The sequence below is a fragment of the Haemaphysalis longicornis genome, unplaced genomic scaffold (genome assembly GCF_048455015.1).
Source record: "Haemaphysalis longicornis isolate Haplotype H1 unplaced genomic scaffold, Haemaphysalis longicornis Haplotype H1 scaffold_1, whole genome shotgun sequence".
In the NCBI taxonomy this organism is placed as follows: domain Eukaryota; kingdom Metazoa; phylum Arthropoda; class Arachnida; order Ixodida; family Ixodidae; genus Haemaphysalis; species Haemaphysalis longicornis.
In genome coordinates, this window is record NW_027526203.1 from 300,660,275 (window position 1) to 300,684,898 (window position 24,624).

At 48.0% G+C, this 24,624-nt stretch overlaps 1 protein-coding gene and 1 non-coding gene across 4 annotated transcripts in view; both read right to left on the reverse strand.

The window, feature by feature from the left end:
- Positions 1 to 24,624, reverse strand: part of LOC144149208 (band 7 protein AGAP004871-like) — a 493,398-nt gene that overhangs the window by 259,759 nt on the left and 209,015 nt on the right. The gene's annotated exons all lie outside the window — the stretch shown is intronic.
- Trnas-cga (transfer RNA serine (anticodon CGA)) lies at positions 22,963 to 23,044 on the reverse strand. Its single transcript has one exon. It is a non-coding gene; the product is annotated as a tRNA-Ser (tRNA).

Below are 24,624 nucleotides of genomic sequence, written 5' to 3' on the forward strand. Positions count from 1 at the left end.
ATACATGCTCGAAAATGTGCACAGCGATTATGTCGCTGCGGAACAGTCCATAGCCAGTTAGTACAAGCCGTGCGGACTAATCAGGGGTAAACCAGGAGCGTGCTATGCCCCCGTAGGTGCCCGGACTTGTTCTGCCAAGCCCCGCCTCTCACCAGCACATGCGAACGCCCTCCCCCTCCTCCCATGTGTGTAAATGCTTCCCCGCATAAAACGACTTTGATATTTTTTACCATAAAGCATTTTTTCTCCATTGCACGGGAGAGCGAAAAAAAAGTACTACGGGCATATTGTGCGCGGAAACAATATCTTTGCTCTCTGGCCAACAACAAAACTCGTGATGAAATCGACATCTTCACCGACGCAGCAATCAACAGCACAACAGCAGCGGTTGCGGGGACCTGCCTTGAAATCCCTCATCGTAATGACTCTCGCAACATCACCAACGGACATGGTCTCACTGATCAAATCGAGCTCTTCGCAGGAATCCTCGGCGCCATTCAGATCATACAAAATGCGCCATCATCTATCACCGCCCACGAGTTCGGCGTCATCACTGACTCCCATGTCACTCTGCCAGAAGTTCAGAACTGAATATGAGCTCCTTGCCCATTTCTGCGGCCACCAACATTCCTTACAAAATCCGTGACCTCACTCACGCCCGAGATACGCGCATGAGTTCAAGATACGCGCGGTCCAGAGTCCTGCTCACACGTATGGAGCGCACGGAAACCACTCAGCCAATAATGCTGCCCGGAAGGGTTGACACAATCCTCCCGCGGTTCCCGTGTCCGTCCAGGAACAATCCCACCCGCAACAAGCATGCGAACCTCACTGGCACGTGAAGTGCCGCCAAGTTAAAAACCTCAGCCGGCAACGGCTTGCCGCAGCCTCACCACGTGGTTTCCTTGCTCCCTCAGCAGCCTCTTCCAAGAACAAAAAAAATTTTCGCCAATAAAGTCTACGCCAACTCGGGCAATTCTCCGGACGTCATCTCCGAATGAACTAGTCCCCAGGCACTCTACTGGTCATCAGTGCCCCTATTGTGGCAGTAACAGCACACCAAAATTTTTCCATTTCATCTGGGTTGGTTTAACTTACCCAACTGGCCACGGCCAGTTCTTTACAACGCAAGTACGACCCATGACTTATACTGGACGCATCTAGTGTGTCAGAGACCTTCCTCAAATACTACATAAAACTACCGAATTCGATCTAAAAGCAGGTCTCTATAAATGTGGTGGATCATCACGCCCTCTCTAGATGGCCTACGTGAAGCACACCCTTTGTGGCTTCCGAACTACTCCTTATGTATCCCCGGATATATCATCATTTTCCTATACTGTCTTCGTCACTTCTACCATACTGCGTGTGGTACCCCTATGGGCGTAACCAGACCTGACATGCTCAAGTGAACGCTCTAAGTGCCGTGAACAAGCTTTATGTAAACCATCTTCCCCTACTCTTAATCCCATATACCAAAACAGGGCCTCTTGGCCTCCCTGTTTAAACAAAAAAATAATCCGTCCCATTCTCTCCATCTTCTCTGTTAACAACACTGAGCAAAAGACACCGGGCTACACAGCACCACGTTGAAGCTAACTACGCTGCCCGGAGGAAACGGCCAAGCCGTTGGAAGTCTAGGCGGAGAGGCAAAATTCGGCGATTCGGCGATCGCAGCCATGGTCGAGACAAGTTATTTTATAGCTCGTCTGCACCCACGCATGCGACTGTGCCTTTTCAGCGTACCATGTAAAGGTAATGGAGTGCTCAGAAAAAAAATGGCTTCGATTTGTAACAACGTAAAAGCCGAAACGGATATCGCGGCGGAAACGAACAATAATTTGTACGGATCTAAGGTCCAATAACTTCATTGTAAATCAAGAGTTTGATTCTTTAGAACACTCTTTTACTCAGTCTGGTGCGATCTCAGGGAGCGAAGTTAAAGAAAAGATATACCCGAATGAAACACACACACAGACACACGCATGCACAGACAGACAGGTAGACAGACAGACAGACAGCCAGCCAGCCAGCCAGCCAGCCAACCAGCCAGCCAGCCAGACAGACAGACAGACAGACAGACAGACAGACAGACAGACAGACAGACAGACAGACAGACAGACAGACAGAGAGACACCACATAAATGTTCAGACACCACCACCACCACCATCATCATCGCCGTCATCGTCGTCGTCGTCATCATCATCATCTTTATGTCCACGTCAGTACGTAGGCCTGTCTCATTGACCTCCAACCGCCACTGTACCGTGCTGGCCAAGTCCATTCGTTTTGACCTATTTTTTTTTCGCCCTTCCATCGAGTTATTGGCATTCCTCTTCTTCCATACCCGTCTCTCGGTAGCCACTCTGTTATTACGGAGATCCACCGTTTGCCATTTGTCGCACTACATGGCCACCCCAAGTCCATTTCTTTTTCTTAGTATGCACTATGAAATCTTCCTCTCGAGTTGGCTCCTTGATCCAAAAAGACTAGTTTCCTATCCCTAAGCGTTACCCCTATTATCCTTTGTTCCGTAGACTGTTTGGTGGACCTAAACTTTCTTTGCAGGTGTTTGATAAGGTGCCACGTTTCTGCCTCATACCTGGCAGAACGGTCATCCCTGGTCATCCATGGCAATACGCATGCAATGCATACCTATTCCGGCCCATACCTATACCAGCCCGTACATATTTCGCGCGGGGTTTCTTTCTTGTGGTTGGGATCAGCACTGGCAACCCGTCCAATGTAGCTGTGTTCATCCACTTGTTCAAGCGTTTTATTGTTTAGGCTTAGTTAAGGAGTCTAATTGTTTAATTTTTAGCCTACTGCAAGACACCACAATTACGTACATGATTCCTCCGTGACCACGGGACCGCAGGCCTCATTCTTGGGGCGGTGCCAACCTTTATGGCGGCCTTCATACAATTGCTGCGCGAATATTAAAGGTTAGGGCCCACACGCTCACGCGGAAAACTTAAAGTAGTCTCGCTAAGTTAATGCGAGTGGTAGCGCTGCAGGAGGGAAGCGCTGCCTAATTATGCACGGCAGCTGACGACGTGTTTGGAACGGTCCAGCCGGCAATGCTACACAGCGACTATCCTGGGCGTTGCCTAGCGACGCGTTTTCTTGCTCACGCGGCATTCTTTCCCCATATATATGACCTTCATTGAAAAGCTTCACACTCCGACAGAACGACGCAACTCAGCAACGCACGTATGCCGATGCCGTGAAACACCGGCGTATTCATTTTCCGATCTCGCGCGCTCTTCATTTCCACGTTTCATACTTCCGCGACGCGAATCAGGAAAGTTTAAGTGTTTTGTGTTACGCAGACGCGTAACACAAAACATACATCGGCGACTGTAACCGGTGCCCCCAATTGGCATGGTGAAAAGCGGAGATGCTTTAGGATTGGCTCTCAGTTTAGGTGCCACGGGTAGATCACAACGGAAGGAGAAAACGAACGGGGGTGAACTTACGTAAAGCTTTTGTTCGTTTAGTTACTGATTTTCTTCTGAATGAAAGAACACGAGATCTTCAGTGGTTAAGTGCAGGGGATCTGCCTGTACTCTTCAGACCGGGTTTGGTCGCAAGGTGATTACAATGTTTGTGTCTGTAGGGGGAAGGGCGCGTTATTAAGAAGCCCGCGATGGTCGGAACGTACCGCACGACTAAACAACCACTATCCAAACGAACATCCCATGAAATTGACAAGTATTTAACATAATAAAGAAACGAGAAAATAAATAAGCTTATTAAACTTATTCAATGTAGAATCACACGGTTGACCTAACTCAAGGGAGCGTAGAAAAAGAGCCTGTGAGACCAGGAGCAAACAAAAAGAAGCATTCGAATCCCACCTCTCCGACGCTGCACAGCCGCGCGTGAAGTGGAGGCCGTATACAAATTCCGACTCTCGAGCGAAAGAAACGGGGCAGTGAAAGTTCGACAGCCAGTGCCCGCCTTCCCTGGGCGTGTACGCACGGTTACCGCAGCATGCTGTGGTTGATGTCCGACGGTGGCGTGTGGCGTACGCCTGCGTTTACGACGCCATACAGCGTTTGCGCGCGTTCCCTGAGCGAGCGTTCCCGGTGTGTCGCGTTCCTACTCGTCGGCTGCGGCGGCGAACGTATAAACGATCCGCTCGTAAACGGCGCCCGAGCAACACGCGGCTTGTCCGACGGCCTCCGCGCCGTGCAAGATGATATACCACGCGAGAGTGGCCTCTCTGTGTCATAACTGCTGCCGCCGTTCCTGGCCACCACAAACCATGCTTTTACGCGCTCTGTGGACATGCAAGACCGAGTCTCGGACGACAGGCAGTGGGGGGCATTAGAGAACCGGCCGCGGTAAGCCTAAACAGGACGTGCAGATTTAGGAGCGAAAACAACCGTGAAAAACATTCCGCGTCGCTCACATAAAACACACCCACGCAGAAAGAAGCCATGCCAGTGGAAGAAAAAAAATTAACACCATTACAGCGGAAGCTACTGTTATAGGAGACTGGAGTGCTTGAAGAGTGGGAAAGAACGCTGTTGTCACCTTCTCGAAGTACTTTCTTGGGGCATATAACGGGAACTGTGTATACGGAGGTAGCAAGGTCATTGAAATATTTTGTAGCAACATTTTTTATAGCAAAAAAAAAATGGTTCCTTATATCTCGCGCCACAATCCGGGTGGATGTTTGAGGCATTGCTTCTGTAGTGCATGTGTAGACTTTATGAAGGTATTAAGACTCACAAAGGAGCGTTAAATGGTTCTCTACTTTAGTCACTGCCCGTCGCAGAAGCTTTTCTTGCGAGTCGGTCTGTCATGCAGTGACTCCTTGTTTTACCGTGATACGAAGTTCGGGTTGTAGATATATGTAGTTCGGGTTCGGGTTGTAGATATATGTAGTGATGCTGTGGTCTAAAAGCAACCACTTAATTGAGGGTACGTGCTAGAATTGCAGTGTTGCGCAAGTGTTTGAAATTGTTCTCATTACTCCTAGAGTTTAAAATGTGCAGAGGCTCAACACTAGTAATTTAGACATGCTCGATGGCTTTGGCTATGCACTCTGTGAGTGCTCTTCTCCCGTTAGACTATTAGCAACGAAATTCCTTTAGCGTTGCTTAACCCACCTCCAAATGTATAGGCGCGTATGAGCGCTTTCAGCGCAGATGTAAACCGCAAAATGCATGAGCCATCAAGCCCCGACTCAACTATTTTATGTATCATCTTGACGAAACAGCGTAAAAAACGGGGACACTAGGAGAGAAAGACGACAGGACGACGCTGTGGACGACAGGACAGCGTCGTCGTGTCGTCTTTCTCTCCTAGTGTCCCCGTTTTTTATGCTGTTTCGTCGAGATGATACACAACCAGTACCAACTCGCCCAAATGTTGATCCTTCAACTGTTTTAACTAGTTTTGGGTTGCACGATTTGTAGTTTTATACGCATGTTTTATAGGCTGTTCAAAAGTCCAGGAACCGGAACATTAATTTATATCACCTGGAAACGACGCTTTTTCATCCCTCGCAACGGGCTGAAACAATCCGCCGTTGATGGATAGATGTGGAGGATAGGGTTACCAACCGTCCCGACTTTTTATACAACGTCACGAGTCCCGCTCAGTCCCTGTCGGGACCGCTATACGTACCGGACTTGTTCCGGACCGTACAGTTAGAAACTTTTATGTGATCCAACGCACCCTCAAAAAGGAGTGTCACGCTACACGACACGAAGTTAACAGGAACCTGTGCAGGCGTTCCCGCAGGTAAAGCTGAACATCCGCTTGAAGCGCAACAACGTTTTGCGAGCAGCGCGTAGCCAGCTGAAGTACTCCCTCAAGATGCCGCAACAACAACAAAAAAAAAAACAAGAGATTTCTTAGGAAGATACCGCAATAAAGCAAGCTGATTTCGTTGCCTTCCTTCGTCAGGGTACGCCACCCCCCTCCCGCCCCTCTTCGTCCCAACTTCCTTCATTGCAGAGTTGGTAACCCTAGTGTAAGGTGGCCGCGGCGGCCGCTTTTCTGATGGAGGCGAAAAGCAAAAACGCCCGTGTGTACGAGATTTCGGCGCACGATAAAGATCCCCAGGTGGTCAAAATTAATCCGGAGCCCTCCACTACGGCGCGCCTCATCGCCTGCGTTGCGTCGGCGCGTTAAACCCTACAATCAAACCTAGTGTAAGGTCGTGTGGGAAGAAGGGTACTGTCCTAGGTCACCGGCCAATAGCGACGTCCGTTTGATTGCTCAACGTAAGTATTTCCTCCCCTCCTGCGTTTGATTTAAAAACATAGTATTATAAAAACGAAGGACATGTATAATTATGAACTGATGTGCAATTGCCAAAGTTCTGTGAAGGACAAATTAGATTTACTTTTGAACCTAGCTCGCCGCAAACCATAGCCACATATCCGTTCCGGCACCAGTCACCTTGGAATGTTCCCTTTTCTCGTACCTGTTATGGGAAAGAAAGATTGGAGTAACCTTACACAGCTCCTCCAACAAGCCCTCCACACATCCCATGGTCATCCATTAGCCATCGTGGGGGATTTCAATGCACCACATCCCGCCTGGGGATATGCAAGGCCCACAAAAAAGGGACAGACTTGATGGGACACCGTACAACAACCCAACCTGACAATTCTGACGGACCCCGCCCATCCCACGAGACGAGGTAACAGTGTCCAACGCGAAACCACCCCTGACCTTACCATCGTGAAAAATGTTTCCGATGCACGGTGGACAAATACCCTTGAAGGCTTAGGCAGTGACCACTATATAGTGTAAACCGCACTCATTGCGGGGCCGCCAAAGTACAGCGGCCGGGAACAAAAAATTATCGACTGGGATTTTTTCCGTAATAAACGGAGGGCAGAGCTTTCAAAAGTCGAAAACTCCGGCATTGAAGATCTGGAAAAATGGGTCGAATGCTTTCAGGAACACGCCACGATGGCTACTCGAATCGTCCCAGAGGAAGCGAACCTAGACAAGGTCGACTCTCGCCTCCTTCACACGTGGGAAGCGAAGAGCAGCCTTCAGAAACGGCTGCACGGGCAGCGACACAACCGGTCCTTACGCCGCCGGATAGCGCGCCTAAACAAGGAGATCGAGAAGCACGCGGCATATCTTACTAACCAACACTGGAATGTACTGTGCGAAAGAATGGGCGTACAAATGAATACGCCTAAAACATGGCACACCATCCGCAGCCTTCTGAACCCGGACGGACGGCGGGTAACCCAGCATAGCAACCTTCTGACCATCCTACACGCACATCAATCAAGGGGAGGCATCCACTCTACTGCAGAAACTGCAGGAGCTTTACATACAAGAAGCCCCTCAGGAGTCAGCAGACCCATATGCTGGTAATCCCAATCTCGAAATGGACAGGCCTATTACCAAAGCCGGAATCTGTTAAGCCATTACTAAACTAAACAGCCGCTCTGCGCCAGGGCCTGATGGCATCACCAACAAGCTACTTACCAATCTGGACGACTCATTCACAGAAGACCTCACAGCTTACATGAACAAAGTGTGGGACAACGACCGTCTTCCTCCTACGTGAAAAAACGCTCTCATTACGTTTATTCCCAAACCCGGAAAGCAACTGAAGCTTGAGAACCTTAGGCTTATTTCTTTGACCTCGTGTTTGGGAAAACTGCTCGAACACGTAATGTTGAACCGCTTGCATCGGTACATGGAAGAACACCAACTCTTCCCCCATACAATGGTGTGCTTCCGGCCATCACTATCAACGCAAGACGTCATGCTCCAGTTGCAGCATCAAATCATCGATAACTCCGCTGTATCCCCACTAGACACTCGAGCAATCTCGGGCTTAGAACTCACCAAAGCATTTGACTGCGTGCAACATAGCGCTATTCTCCACAACCTGAGGGACCTCCACGTGGGCAAGAAGGCCTATAACTAGATCGCGGATTTCTTAGCGCAACAAACCGCACAACTAACTGTACCAGGCCTCCAGTCGGACCCCATACGCTTGGGCAGCCGCGGAACACCACAGGGCTCGGTCTTATCTCCCTTTCTTTTCAACGTGGCAATGATTAAGCTACCTGTTTTACTACGACAAATTCCGGGTGTAAGTCACAACATTTCTGCTAATGACATCACGATTTGGACCGTAGGAGGAAGCGATGGGGATATACAAGAACACCTGCAAGCAGCCGCTGATACGGTTCAAGAATACGTAACCCAAAGAGGCCTCGCATGTCGACCACAAAAATCGGAAGTCCTCTTCTACAATCCAGCTAGGCCTGGCTGGAGACAAATACATGACCCCAACATAGAAATCCTGCTGCTGGGCAGCCGAATACCCAGATCTGAATGCATACGAATTCTAGGGCTTAGAATACAGTCGAGTCCACTTATAACGATACCGTTTATAACAATATATCGGATATAACGATGAACAGCTATGGCACCGTCCGCTTTTGTATGCTTTCCATGGGAAAATAATCCTCTTATTACAATGCTCTAGTGCCGCGATATCGGATATAACAGTTCAATCGGGTTAGAGCAAGCACCAAAAATGCAAGGTGCCGCCGGCTCTCCACGCCAATACACCGACACCACGCGCCGCGATGCGCCTCGCATCCCGTCCACCCCTCAGAAAACGAGTTAACTGCGCAGCTTACGAGGAATGGAGAGGAGGAGGGGAACAGTTCTCCTTCCAAACACCCCTCCCGATTCCGCCGCTTTGTCCCAGCACCACTTGTTTGACCCCGTTCCCGTGCCTGCTGCTTTGAATTTGACCGGGTGCCTCTTCAACTACCTCCGTTTTTCCGCGGATCAGACGTCAGGGACGGTGTTTTGGAAACGTCTGAGTGCCTCACTGAAAAGGCGATCGTTGCGCGGATACGTGCTGCGGACAGCGGTGGCAGTGACAACCCTGACGACGCGGTTGCACAGCCTACTCGGGTAGGACCTTTGCAAGAGGCCCAATGCATGATAGTTCCTCAGGGACTTCGTTTCCACCAAGGACCCTTCGCTCAGCTAGGTGAAGCACCTATAGATGCTCTTGAAAAAGATGTGCACCAGCTTCATGTGCAGCAAACACAGCTGAGACCGAGTATGGCTTCTTTTCCACAAATAGGTAGCAGTACAACCTTGCTTGCCTGCAAATAAAATGTTTTGAGCTCTGCTAAGTCTTTTTATTTAGTAACCCGCATATAACAATAATCGGTTATAATGATTGGATTTCCTTGGAACTTGGATATTGTTATAAGTGGACTATACTGTACACAAGAAAGGAACCAACACGGTTACCATACAGGCCCTGCACAACGCAGCTGTACAAATTGGCAGACTCATCACCCGGATAGCCAATAAACACCATGGTCTCAAGGAACACAATCTCATTCGGTTAGTTCAAGCCTTTATCATCAGCAAAATAACTTACGTTACTCCGTACCTGAAACTCAAGAAAGTAGAGAAAAAGAAAATAGACCGAATTATTCGCAAAGCCACCAAGTCGGCTGTAGGCATTCCAATGGCTGCCTCCACAGAAAAATTACTGGAGATGGGCATCCACAACACGTTGGATGAACATATAGAAGCACAGCGCATTGCCCAATACAACAGACTGGCGGGGACCCCAACTGAGCGGGCCATTCTGGAGTCGCTGCACATACCTTACGCGGACCAGAATGGAACCAAATACGTCATTGAAGCGGACCTACGAGGCAAAATAAGTGTGGCCCCACTGCCTAAAATCATTCATACGGAGTACCATCAAGACCGACGGCTTGCCCGTGCGAAGGCGCTCAACAAGCAGTACATTTCAAACCCAGTGGTATGCTACGTCGACACAGCAGACTACCCAGGCCAACGTGCGCTAGTGGCCGTGGTGGTAGATCAGCAGGGAAATGTAACCTCATCTTGTTCAATCCCTACGTCCAACCCAGAAACGGGTGAAGAGGTGGCCATAGGTCTTGCAATTATGGGCACGCAGGCTACTATCATCATCTCGGACTCCACGGCCGCCCTATGCAACTATGCGCGCGGTAGGGTCTCCACCACAGCCGCCAAAATCCTTACGAACAGCGCGACCCCAGCATCAAGGCACATCCGCCTGATATGGACGCCAGCTCACTCGTCTCTCCCGGAGAACGAGATGGCACATGAAACAGCCCGAGGATACGCGAACCAGGCTGACTTCAAATCCGACAACGTGCCGTCTGTGACGGGGGGGAGGGAGAGACTGGCAACTTACCGAGAGATTACTCAGCCGAGCGAAATTTCCTGCTGCCCACACTGCGCTATACAAATGGCAAAGAGTTGCTTGTCGCAGGTTGCAATCAAATACGTTCCCTCACCCCGCCCTGTGTCACCGCAGCTATCCGGATAGGTACACGGACAGATGCAAGTGGTGCAACATTGCAGCAGCCACACTACAACATATGGTCTGGCAATGCCCCAATAAACAACGGGCCTTTGAACAAGTAATACATATAAGAAGTAGTGAGCAGTGGGAGGCCGCATTGCTCAGCTCTCTTCCCGAGATACAAGCTGCTGGCATCCAACTGGCAGAGGACGTCGCGAGGGACCACGGGTTCCTGACCGCCGTCTGATCGGACGAAGATACCGGACATGTCCGCACGGTGCATTCGTCTTAAAAGGGATGACACTACAGTCTGTTCTCTCTCTCTCTCTCTCTCTCTCTCTCTCTCTCTCTCTCTCTCTCTCTCTCTCTCTCTCTCTCTCTCTCTCTCTCTCTCTCTCTCTCTCTCTCTCTCTCTCTCTCTCTTTATAGGTCTGCTCCAGCGAGTCCGCTCCAGTGTAACTGTACTTTTTATTTTTTTATTTGTTTGTTTGTTTGTTTGTTTGTTTGTTTGTTTGTTTGTTTGTTTGTTTATTTATTTATTTATTTATTTATTTATTTATTTATTTATTTATTTATTTAAAAATGGGGTGACATACAATAATAATGACAGCAGAGATTGTTTAACAAATCAAGCATGCACGGGAAAACGAGCCAATCAGTCGGACATGAACAACATACACCAGAGACCGCGACAATGATTAGCAGTACTCATCGATTATATGCAAGCAAACCATTACAATGGCTAAGATACCCGCCGCGGTGGCTCACTGGCTAAGGCGTTGCGCTGCTGAGCACGAGGTCGGGGGTTCGATTCCCGGTCGCGGTGGTCGCTTTTCTGATGGAGGCGAAAAGCAAAAACGCCCGTGTGTTCGAGATTTCGGAGCCCGTTAAAGATCCGCAGGTGGTCAAAATTAATCAGGAGCCCTCCACTACGGCGCACCTCATCGCCTGCGTTGCGTCGGCGCGTTAAACCCTGAAATCACCACCAGCAACAATGGCTAAGATTGCTTATTGGTTTCAAGGAAAGCAAGTAATGCTGTTTGGAATGTTGATTGCTCTGTGTGGGCGACAATGCTAGCAGGTAGAGCATTCCACTCGTTTATCGACATAACACGGGGATAATATTGGTGTTCCTTACTGCTAGAAAATATAGGTTTTATCGTATAATCATGGTCGATACGTGTGGAAATGTACGAAGCAGGGTGAATGAAGATTCGATGGAATGGCGAATCACTGTGGTATAATCTGTGGAAGAAGGATAGGCGGGAAAACTTTCTGCGCATGGCAAGTGGTGAGAGATTTAAACTTTGATTAATGGATACAACACTTTTATAAGGAGAATAGCATGAAGGAATGAACAGTGCGGCTTTGTTTTGAACAGATTCGAGCGTATCAGTAGGGATTGCTGTTTGCGTGTGCCGTACTATTGAAGCATATTCTGCGGCTGATTACAGTTATATATGCGTGAAGTTTGGGGCCTAGCTTTGTTCGAAAGTTTCAAGCGGCGTTTAAGAAGACCAATCTTTCTTAATGTTCTCCCGGTAACCTATTATACATGGCTAGCCCAGTATAAATCAAAATGAAAAAAATAGGCCTAGATACTTTATGGCTGGAACCGTTTGAATTACTATGTTGTTTATGATATACACGTTCGACGAAGGATCTTCAACAGATGAGAAACGTGCGTGCTTGGTTTTGTTAACATTAATTTCCATTTGCCATAAATGGCACCATTTAGATAATTTTGTCAGGTCCGACTGCAAGATGGTTATGTCGTTTGGTTCAGTGATGTCCTTGACGCAGTCACCCGCGAACAGGTGCAGTGAAGAGGTATTGTTGGATCCGGTATCGTTATTGTAGACTGGGAGCAATGAAGGGCCGAGCCCGGGACCCTTTCTATTTCTTCTTTTCATCTCCTCCCCATACCCTATTCTCTCCCAACCCCTTCCTTTGTACCATCCCATCATGTTCTCCTCCTCCCCCATCTAATGTTCCCGTTCATGACCCGGCTCTACGTAACACCACCTAGACTTTCTAGGTGGTGTTGCTCTACGCCTCTCACTCTCTCTCACTGCCATTCTGCAACCTCCCTTTCCTCCTCTCATCTTCTCCTCCACTTTCTTCCTCCTCCACTTCCACCTTCCTCTGCTCCCCCTTATATCATCACTACCCGCCTCCCCTTCCATGCACTCTTTATCCATCCTCATCTCCCTTCCCTTTCATCTATTCCAATCTCCCCTTCTCCTTCTCCCTACCCACATCACTCCGTCCAACTGTCACGTGAAGCACCGGGACCCGTGCGTAGGTCACTAGGTCACTTGTGGTGCCACCGTTGGTCAATTGTACCTTTGTGGGCAATGAGCTACTGGTCGTTGGCGTTGCCTTTTTCGGTCGATTTCCGGCGTGGACGTGTGGCAGGTGTGCCTAAGCATGGGTACGGAGCAGCAACGGCATGTATTTTTGGTGCCCCCTTTGCCATTAGCGCCGTAGTCTGTGACGTCTGAGGGATTTTTATATGTAATATTCCTTGGCTATTATACTGGCATTGTGGGGTTTAAGGGGAAGGGGGGTCCGACTTTTAATCCATGTTCTTCGGGCTGCAGAAGTTTTTTTTCTGCTGAGGAAAACTCGTAGTGTCATCCATGTTTCTTCTAAGACAGCTAGCCTGAAGAGGAAGTATATAAAGGTAAATCCTTCCCGAACTACTGCGAGTGGTTGCACAGTTCATACATGACAACAATTCTACTGCACAGGTAGTAAACGATAATTCCTGGGGCGCAAAGTCTGCTTCCGTTATTTTAAGACGAAGGCCAGCCATTATCAAATACTTCTGCAGTACTGCATCGTGTTTGCGCCCCTTTCTTCGCTTTCGCTTCTTCGTCTTGCGGAAGCGAATCGCACCGTCAGGCAGAGTGGCCGCCACTTACACCGCAGCTTCCCCCTTTCATGGCTCCCCTCCACGTGAACCTCTTCCACGCACGTACCGTCACGTTCACCTGTCACGGGGCTAATTCTCCTTCCCTCCTGGCACGACGCCGGGTTAGCGCAGTGTTGAGCACACTTGGCTGCTGCCTTGACGACCCCTGTTCAAATTCCGCACGAACGCAAACGTATTTTTATTCATTTTCCTCTTTAGAGTGGCGGCCATTTCGGTGTCATTTATGTTGACGCCGACCGCTACCCCTGCGGTAATTTTTCGCGCTTGATGAGACACCTAAGGCTTTCGTCTTAAAGGAGGGAAGAAATGACTCAGCCTCGCGCTGACCCGAGCGGGGAGAAGCACAACAAAAACGAAACAAAGAATTAAAAGGCACTATCCGCCGCTGTCGACTCTCGCAGCGCTTCTACAATCGCGTTCGGCCAGTTTACGCCACGCAGGTCCTTTCGGCCTCTGCTCGGTTGCACGAAAAAAAATTAATATGCTGAAACAGCGGAGCTGTGGTTTCCTTGTGTCGGCTCGAACGTCAAAGGGCGCTCGCCCGAGAATGGCAGCGCCGTCGCCGCCCAAATTCTACGGCTCGAAGAAAAGAATAGGCAGCCAAACGTCAGCAGCCGGATGGATAAGGAAGCCGTCTTGCCAGGCCACTGCGCCCTCTATCTGTTGGTCTGGGAACCGGTTTCAGCGAGGCTGCCGGTGGGTCTGGGAACCTGCTCGCAACCCTGCGTGACGCACGACCTTCAGCAGACTTCCGCAAAGGATCTACCTACAACAGCTCAGCTGTTAACAAAGGTGATGACGAAAATTCAATTATCAATGCTACGCGGTCTTTGTCTATTCCAGGTTAGGATGTTTCAGCCCGACCCTCTATTATCCCTCCTAGACCTTAAAATAGGGCACAGAACTTCATTACAAAACCAACAATTATAACTGATTATCAGCGACGACACTTGGCCAAGTGGTTCCAGTTCCCGCCTCAGAAGCGGAGGAGTGTGGGCTCGATTCCCATTGCTTTCGAAGTGGCAGAAGCGTTTTGCTTTTCAGATATGTCCTCAGCAACGCAGGTGACGAACACATGGCGAACGAAAACACGACCGTGCAAGCCCGCCGGCAGGCGCAGGCCTTGGAAAGGTACCCCCTGCAAATACCCATTGAAAGCTGTAGCTGCACGCCAAGGACCATCTCTGAGCTGAATCCTGTGGAGTATAAGCTATCATCAGTGTAAGCCATAGTTCGGTCATCGGGTTTAACATAGAGTTGTTTTGCGTGGTATGAAAATCGAATTGTCGACCTTGCCTGTATACACCACTGCGGTGGGATCTATCTAGTCGCTCTCCGCTCACTTTCAAAAGAGAATATACCAAGCGCATCTTCAGCAGTAAACTAAGAAAGCTGGTTTGCGGACGAGAACGCTCAAGACTTAAAGGGACCCTGCAACACTTTTTTCGAATTTTTTTTATATCCTAAATTCTTTCAGGACATAGTCAATAACAACACTAAAAGGACTTAGAATACAGGACCACAAAATACCTCAGCCAAAAATTACTGCTGTATGCACATCGGATAACTTGGAGACTTTCTCAAAAGAATTTTTTTCTTTTCTCGGTCTCGGCGTTCTTAGAGCACTCGAATTACGTCCTCAGAGCGAAGCGGCAGCTATTGGCCGGTTTCCTTTCAGTTGCAGCAGTTTAACACATTTGGTAGCAACTTTAAAAAAATAAATGCCACAAAAGCAAAGCAGAAACGGTATTCGAATATGCAGCAACGAGCAAACCTCGCCGTGCCCCTTAGGGCGGGCGATAACTGTAGCTTTCAGAGTGTTTCCACACGCGAAGCAAAAAGTGAAAGTGCTTATCCCCTGTGTTGCAGAGTCCCTTTAACTATCTACCTCATGGCAACGTAATTACGAAGGGGCAAGAATAAGTGGGTACTGGCACTGGTCGTGTCTACCCGCTCGTCGAACTCCCGTTTGCTCACAGCAACTTTTCAATGGCCAATTCACTGAGTACGACCATAGGTGAATACATGCCTAAGCGTCAAACTAAACATTTGCAGAACGTGATTTCGTGTCTAAGTGCAGCCAGGTTAAGCGAAGATTACCTCTACACCCTAAAAAGTCGTTTTCACCACAGCGCTCTAGCATGACCAATTGAAGAGACCAGCTGTACGAATTCAGCGAATGATGAAGTCCGCGATAGGATTTGACTAAAAGAAGTACATGTGCGCAGGGAAAACGCGCAAGGCGTGAATGGCGTTTTGCATTGCGCAATTTCCTTGCGGAGAGGCCTTTTTTCACTCAGATTGATTGCTCAGCCTTGTCATTCGTCTAATTTGCACTGTAGGCCACTCCGATTGGCCAGTCCGGACTATTGAGGTGGAGACACCCTGAGAGGACTCTTAGAGTGTAGGGTATGTCTGACTTGAAAGAGCTATAGGGGTGGAGTAGTAGTTGTAACCTGGGGGAAAGGGAACCTTTACCAGTAGTTTATTTGGTGATTTTCTTTAATTCTGGGTAATTTTCACCCAGGCAGGCTGTTCAGACTCCATAGAGTTTCTGCAAGCATTGCGTAATAAGAGAACAGTAGTTTAGTACCACACTTGCATGGCGTATTACGCAGAGCGAAGATAAGTGAACTTTGTCATGATTTTAGGAAGTACTTTAGGCGCCATTTCAGGGGATGTTGCAGCACTGGCACGTCGTTGATAAAACTGATTGGTTGATTCTAGGGTTTAACGCGCCAACGCAACGCAGGCGATGAGGCGCGCCGTAGTGGAGGGCAACGGATCAGTTTTGACCACCTGGGGATCTTTAACGTGCGCCGAAGTCTCGTACACACGGGCGTTTTTGCTTTTCGCCTCCATCAGAAAAGTGGCCGCCGCGGCCGGGAATCGAACCCGTGTCCTCGTGCTCGTTGATAAAACTAGGCGGATATTGAGCATCACATGCAGAGCGTCCGAAAATTTGTTCGGCGACTTGAACAACGGAAATTTCAAGGAGGGAACAAAGCGCTCTCCTCATAGTCCCACATGGTTACAAATTCAGATAAGCAACGAAGGGCGAACACAAAATATAAAACGCGGCCCAAAAAACGCAGATTGGTTTCTTGTAAAACGCAATGTCTTATGTCTCAGTTACCGTAAATAAGTGTGGCAATAGGGCTTCTCAAATATGCCCAAACTCCGTTATTTGCAGAACCTGGGATTTTATATTTCTGTTTCATATTTTTATGTTCCCTTTTCATCTCCTGATGGCTGCATATATATATCTCAATTTCGCTCGCCATAAATTACAGTAAAAATGTGCTCTACATATTTTTATCCGGTGCACGACAGTTTGTAAGTGGTACGAAGCGCCTAACTGGATCTGATGTGGAAGGCAGATTTTGTTTGCTTCCGGTTATCCAGACAGTTCTAGTGAAAAGTGAGTATTGGGAGTTACCTTGCCGTATTTACTCGCGTAATGATCACACTTTCTTTCCGAAAAATTTGAAGCAAATTTAGGGGTGCGTTCATTACGCGGGGTAAATTTTCGCGAAAAACTTTTGAGCACCGAAAAGGCAAGGAAGTTACGGGTCAAAATTTGTACGGTAGGTCTCATTAACATAATAAAAACTGACCACATCTTTCCGCGGGGGGAAAAAATGGGGTGATGCGACGCATCTGGGCGGTGCTTGTTACGGGTGCGCCGACCATCGCGGTAGCAGACCTGTTAGTCTCCATTCAAATCATCGGTGGTCATCGGATGTCATCGGAGCGGCGGCGGTGGAGCGACTGAGCGGAGCGGCGCAGTTATCGCGTTTATATGTACCGCGCGTTAACGGTGAGGGGAATGAAAGAGAGTAGCGCATGCGCATGTATTAACCGAGCGCTAACGCGCGCTGACGCACAGCTGGCATGGCGAGGGGAGCGAGCGCTAACGCAAGATGGCGCTGCGGTGAGAGCGGCGTTACCGCGCAGCTGGCGTGGCGAGGAGAATGGGGAAGAGGCGTGCGGACTACGGATGGATGGAGGGATAAGGCGAGTCAGAGAGATGCGTCGTATCTAAAAATAATAAATTAGAACACAATAAAAACTCCACACACCGTCGCCAGCCGCTTTACAAAGTGACGCAAAATTCAGTGTTCTCATGAATTACGGAACACGGCGGAACGAGTTTGCTGCGAGGTGACAACAGGGCGACCTATAAGTGGCTGCCGCTGTCACAGTGCGGGATATCAAAACAGACATGGGGGCCGACGCAGTAAGCTGAGCGCATTTTTTCCTTTGTCTTGCAAGTACATTATGTGCATTTAGTGAGCGTTTCTTCCTCATCAATATTGAACGTATGCTTGAAGATATCGCCAATATCTTCAAGTCTGCGGCAATAACGTAGCCATGTCCGTTTTGAAAGGGAAGGAAACAGAGGTAAGCACGATCATCATCAGCTAGATTTTGCACACATACGACATACTGCTGCGGAAAGTTCAGGATGCGTTCATTGCGCGGGAAATTAAAAAAAATCGAATTTTGACGACAAACTTCAGGGGTGTGATCATTACGCGAGTGCGATCATTATGCGAGTAAATACGGTATATCATTTAAGCTAAAGTGTTCTTTAATCCTTTAAAAGGACTCATAGTGGTTGGGTGCAACAGTCATGTGTTTTAGGTTTGGTGTTGCTAGAGAAACCAACGTTTTGGTCGTACCTTGTTTTAATTTTTTTCAACACGATCGCGTTCCTGCAATCACGTCCCTGGGCTACAATGCAGGGAAGCTCCATTGGCCTGTAACGTTTCTTCGTATCAATATATGGTGCAAGAATGCGATTGTTTTCAGAAAAGGAGGACGGATATAGTAACGTAGAAAGCACACAACAGATTTGTGCAGAAAGTGGACTGCTAAGTTTATTTTTCAATTGCTGAACAGTGACAAGAACTGATACCATACTTAAATCGGAGTGCGAATGTACGGTTTTAGCTATAGCAAGAGGAACTTTCCTTCGTTGGACTGGAGTGTCCTTCGGGTGAGGGAAAATTATGCTTTGTCATTCCCTTTACGTTTCTAGATGTATTGGGATGTTTCTTTAGCTTGGAGCTGTCATTTTTTACGTAAAGTGAAATTTTCAGGCTAGGAAATGATGAGAGAGAGAGAGAGAGAGAGAGAGAGAGAGAGAGAGAGAGAGAGAGAGAGAGAGAGAGAGAGAGAGAGAGAGAGAGAGAGAGAGAGAGAGAGAGAGAGAGAGAGAGAGAGAGAGAGAGAGAGAGAGAGAGAATTCTTTAATGAGACCGAGGAGGTCAGCCCTGCATAATGCTAGGCTTGCTACTTCAGATGGTTGGTGAACATGCGATGAGGGTTATGTGCTTACATGAATAATGCAAATAAGAAAAGGAAAAAACGAAAGAAACTCCCCCGGACGGACACATGCACACACACAAAAAAAGTCGGAGGCGGTCACAGGCTGGAGTCGAGTCCAGAGTCTCTGAGAAAACACACAATAGCTTTAAAACCCCGCACCGAATTGTCTTCGCTGTTCCAGGGGCCTAAAAAGTCCTTCATGTTGAGAGTTCTCGCCCGTAATAAACTTCGCGCTGTCGTTCGCGCCGAGTTGAAACGTGGGCAAACACAGGTTATGTGTTCAGTGTCTTCCCGTACACCGCAAAGCGGACACAGAGGTGATGCCATCAGACCGATTTTGTTTAGAAAGCTTTTGGTATAAGCTACTTTGAGGCGCAGGCGATGTATAGCACACTCTGTTTGCTTCGATAAACCGTGAGGTATACGAAACGTACACTGCGGGTCGAGAGCGGTCCTAGCTTGATGCAGCTTGTCCAGCAGGATTTGAGAAGGCAAATACATTTCTAGCTGCGTAGTTTGTACATGTTGTACGATATATATATATATATATATATATATATATATATATATATATATATATATATATATATATATATATATATATATATATATATATATATATATATATATATATATATATATATATATATAACGGCATGATGACGAGATGGATTTTTATAGGAGACATCCGTCTTTTCGTCAGGCGGGTGAGCATGGTGCTATGTACTACAATCAAGATTTTCGTCTTCGTGTTCCAATATTAATTAAGAGCGTCATTTTTTAGTGCTAGAGCACTAACGTTTGTCGGTCTCACTGGAAATTCATGAAGACTGTTTCGTGAAGATTGTTTCGTAAATTTTCTTTCATGAAGCTTCTTCGTGAATTCTTTTTCATGTAGCCTCCCGTATTTTCTGGCTTGGAATTTGCTTGCGGAAAGATTGATTAGCAGCACGGGGAGAGGGCGGCCGCTTTTGTGATGGAGGCGAAAAGCTAAAACGCCCGTGTGCTCGAGATTTCGGCGCATGCTAGAGATCCCCAAATGGTCACAATGAGTCCGGAGCCCTCCACTAAGGCGCGCCTCATCGCCTGTGTAGCGTCGGTGCGTTAAACCCCACAATCAATCAATCAATCAATCAATCAATCAATCAATCAATCAATCAATCAATCAATCAATCAATCAATCAATCAATCAATCAATCAATCAATCAATCAATCAATCAATCAATCAATCAATCAATCAATAAATCAATCTGACTTGAACTTAGCCGCAGCTCGACGTCAGCGTGTGTGACGTTGCTTGGTACGTCGTATGTCTCAATGTGAAGGTTGCTAACGTTAAACCTACACATAAGACGTAATATCTGACGCCTCGCTATCAGGTGTGACATTGTCATCCGGTACCCATTGGGAAAATTACTCGTGCATCAAGCTGCCGGTGCCGAGTGGTGTCGTAAGACCAAGGAGGGAAACGTTAGGCAGAAGCCACCACAAACCCGCCAGTTTCTGCTGTTAGACTAGCAAACTAATGCAAGCACCGTAGGAACATACCCGCACTGGTGTATTGAACAACGCTCTACAAGCTTGGTGAATGCTGGGGCATGCACCGATCAATTAATCGATCGCTCGATCAATCAATCAATCAATCAATCAATCAATCAATCAATCAATCAATCAATCAATCAATCAGTCAGTGCGTGGAGAGCACGGAATACGACTACGATGGTCGACAACAGGAGAGAGAGAGAGAGAGAGAGAGAGAGAGAGAGAGAGAGAGAGAGAGAGAGAGAGAGAGAGAGAGAGAGAGAGAGAAACTGACCACAAGAAATATGTGTCCGTACTTTGATTTCTGTTTGCGTACTCTGAAGTCTACGAAAGTGCTACATACCCACGGAGTAACACATATCTGCTGTGAGGTATTGGACAGCGCTTTATAAGTAGTTAAGCATGCTGCTACGCTCGGTATTCCATGGTTGGCGTAGCCAAACCGTCTGCTTTGTCAGAAACGTCACAGGCTAGCAGACGATGTTTTGTTGAACCTCAATTACGTCAGTCTGTAGGACGTAATTTCAATGCGTTGTCATGTGTATCAGACAAAAAGAAATAAGCGCAGCTTGCACTATTGGTGCAAGGTGACAACGCTGCGGTGAGGGTGACCTAAGGGGACTTCTTAGAGTGTGGAAGCAAACACGGCGAAATTTCCACAACTCTGTGGAACCGATGAACTGCTACGGCAAATGCAGTGTCGCGGCAAAAGCAGTTCACGCGATGGACGAAACAGCTGCAGACGTGCGTGGTTTTTAAAGCGAAAAGGTTACCAGGTTCATTGAACAACCTGAGGAGTCCTCAGCTGCCATGGTCCTCAGCCGGGCTTATCAGCCGTGCTTTTCGGGCGCCCTTTCATTACCGCCAACCGGAAACAACGGCGGCCCGAGAAGCGTGAACCCGCCTGGAGGTGAGATGGGGCATGAAAAGTGTCCAAAAATCACCACTAGGCTCTCTAAAACCAATTTTACTCCAGGATTATTACCAATAACAAATTGAAATACGCCCTAGTAAAAATAAAAATCCGAAAATCACATCGAATCAGAATTTTTTTTTAATTACTTTTAGAATCTCCTGCGACCGTTCCCGCCGCATGCTCTGTCTGACAAACGATGGATGTCGCCACATGGCCACGTGGCGGGGCTCAAAGGCACACACAAAATAAGCAGCTTTGAACGCTGAAGTGGTACCGTTATCATGCCAGTCTTAATCCTGACATCCAACACAACTAAATGACGACGGCTACCCTGGCATAAAGACGCCTTCCACGCGGCGGTTCCTGTAACAACAGTCCTTTGCAAGAGAGAGAGAGAGAGAGAGAGAGAGAGAGAAATTGGCGCAGCTTGCGCTAGTGTTGCAAGGCTGGAGAAACAGCAGAGCTGGCGAATCCTCTTCCTTTGTTCGAGACCAGTCTGTTGCCCCTCATGTGCACTTACGAAGGTGCCGATGAAAGTTCTCCATGACTGGCAGGCCCGGATCGTTTTGTCAGGAGCCTTTCACATCTCTCCCAAAGTGGACCGCGTCACTACGCGCTAGAACCCGCGGCAACCTGCTTCGCGAACTCAGCGTCTGTGCTCACCCCTTCAGGTGCGAACGCACGTCAACTGGCAAAGAGAAGAGCACGCGAGAGATCACGCCACGAACGGTGTGCAGGCTGTTCTCGAATGTCGAGCTGGACGACGCCTGGCGCTCCTCACGAGGCGCACGCTCACGTACGCTCGGTATTTTTTCTTGGTACTTTTTTTGCGAACGCCAGTGAACCAATTCTCCAGCTAAAACAGCTCTGCTGTAAATGTGTTCGCAAATGTGTTCGAAGTGTTTAGAATTAGCGACAGAAGAACATCGAAGTGTGACAACATTGCACTCTGGAGTTGGCGAAGCAAACAAAAGGTCAGCACATACGGCAAACCAATGATACCGTTTTCTAAATTTCAGTGTTCATTGGGGTAAAATAACAAAAATAAAATCATCATTATTATCATCATCATCAAAAACAGCTTACTTAGGCCCACTGGAGGACGAAGGACTCGAGTCCATTCTCTGCCCACGAAGTTGCTTATTTCGTCCATTCATCGTATTGCCCTTCTTCTAGACCCGTCTCACGGTGTGCACTCTGTTACGCGGTGGTAGACCGTTTGTCATTTCGTCTCACTACACGGTCTGCCCAAGTCCATTTCTTTTCCTAATTTGAACTGTGATATCATCTACTCGAGTTAGTTCCCTGGTCCCGAAAGCTCGTTTCTTGTCCATAAGTGTTACTCCTATCATTCTTCATTCCATGGCCCGTTCGACCGGGCTGTGTTTGCTTTTGCTTTCTAGTTGTTTACAGGGCGCCAAGTTTCCGCTCTATATATCATCACGGGCAGTATGCATTGGTTGTATATTCTGCTTTTGACTGATAGATTTAACTTAATTTTCACTATTTGAGAGTGCTTGCCGAATGCACCCCAGCCCATACCTATTCTGCCCGCATTTCTCTCTATTAGTTGGGGTCAGCACTGACCCCAACCCGGGTCCCGGGTAGTTATAACTTGTTCCAGCGTTTCGTTACATGCGCTGAAGAGGGCACTTACGACATGCTTATTCATCTCGCCAAAACTGTTCACAGCATTTCTGGAGGGGGTATTCAGAAAGCCTGACTGGGACCACAAAGGATTACTTGAGCCATTTGAGGTTTGCAGACGACATAGTATTGCTAAGTGAGTCTGTAGAAAACCGGCAAAAAATGATTGTTGAAGCACAATAACAAAGCACGGCAGTGACGTAAGAATAAATTTTAATACACATAATCAATAAAATAACAGCAACAAAACACGCAGCCGACAGGATTCGAACCTGTGCGGGGAGACCCCAATGGATTTCGAGTCCATCGCCTTAACCACTCGGCCACGACTGCGCACGGGACAATGCGTTCACGGAGTTGTGGGGATGGTTAAAGAAGAGCCACATGCTACTGATGCCAATGTGTGGACGTATTGAAGAAGGCGGTATAAACTTATTGCAGCATAGGACCTTTAAGCAATGTTTGAGAAGTAAAGCTTTTGTAAGGGCCTAACCATGAAGTTCACGAAATTCTACTCGTGATCAATGACATGCAGAAAAACGGTTCATTTATAGTGAAGAAGCACAATCAGCCCGTCCCGACTGATTGCGGGTTGGAACAAAATCGTTCACTCGGTAAACCCTCCGTATTTTCCGCTTTATAAGTCGCGTGCGAAAGGGTTGATGCGAAAAGTCAGAAATATACCCAGCCGCAACAGAAAAGGGGTAGGGGGGGGGGGGGTGACGCGGGTATGCGATGGCCCGACCTTAGGTCTAATGTCATGCTCTGAGGTTTAACGTCACGAACGGGTAACCGTAGCTCGACGCGCTGTCTACTGTGCCATGATACCCACCGCTGTGGCTCAGTGGCTAAGCCGTTGTGCTGCTGAGCCCAAGGACGCGGGTTCGACTTCCGGCCGCGGCGGCTGCTATTCTGGTGGTGGCGAAAGGCAAAAACGACCGTGTGTTTGAGATTTCGTCGCACGTTAAAGATCTCCAGGCGGTCAAAATTAATGCGGAGCCCTCCACTTCTGGCCCGCCTCACCACCTGTGAAACGTCGGCGCGTTAAACCTCATAATCAATCAATACTGAGCCACGAAACACTAGACTATGAATCTATAAAAAAGTGTTATACACGTATCATCAAGGCATACTTCTGTCTGAGATGTTTCTTTGTGCATAGTTGTTGTTAGATGTCGTTCTTTGTCGAGTACGTTTATACAAACGGAAACGTTCAAAAAATGTTCCGATAAACGGACAGGCCAGTGACCCTATTCGACGAATGGGCCGTCGACGAGTTATCCCTTGACGAATGGGCTTTCGACGAGGGACATGCCGATTTCTTCGTTTCCATAGCCACCATCCAAAGGAAAAAAAAAAGAACATACTTATCGCACGAGGAAGGAAGCGCTCCTCACCCTTAGGCCTACGCATTTGAATAAAATTTGTCTTGTGCCGAAGCAGTACAAATGTTGTGAGGGAGGAGGGCTGCAGATTCATTTAGACGTCCTGAAGTTCTTAAACCTCCTCGAACCGTGGCGTAGACCAGCGTTCTTTTTTGTTTTCTATTTTCGCCCCCATCCCACTCCAACACGTCCCCAACATGGCTGTACATTCACAACAATCGTAGGCCCGCCTGCTTCTTTGTCAGGAAAGAAAAAAAAAGACCGACGGAATTTCTCGGCAAACGTCATAATTTTGGACTGCGATGAAGGGATGCGGCGGTGAAGTGCACCAGTTCACAACAGCCATTCTTCCTGGCAGCTCAAACGTTCAAACAAAAAGTCCGCCCAATTTTCTCGCGTCTTGTCGGTTCCCGCTTGTCCCGCGCCCTTGTCTTACGCGGCTGCGCTAAATATCCGAATTAAGACACAGTTCCGCACAGCAGCCGCTGAAATTTCGGAGGCAGAACTACTTTGCCGTAAAGTTTTGAA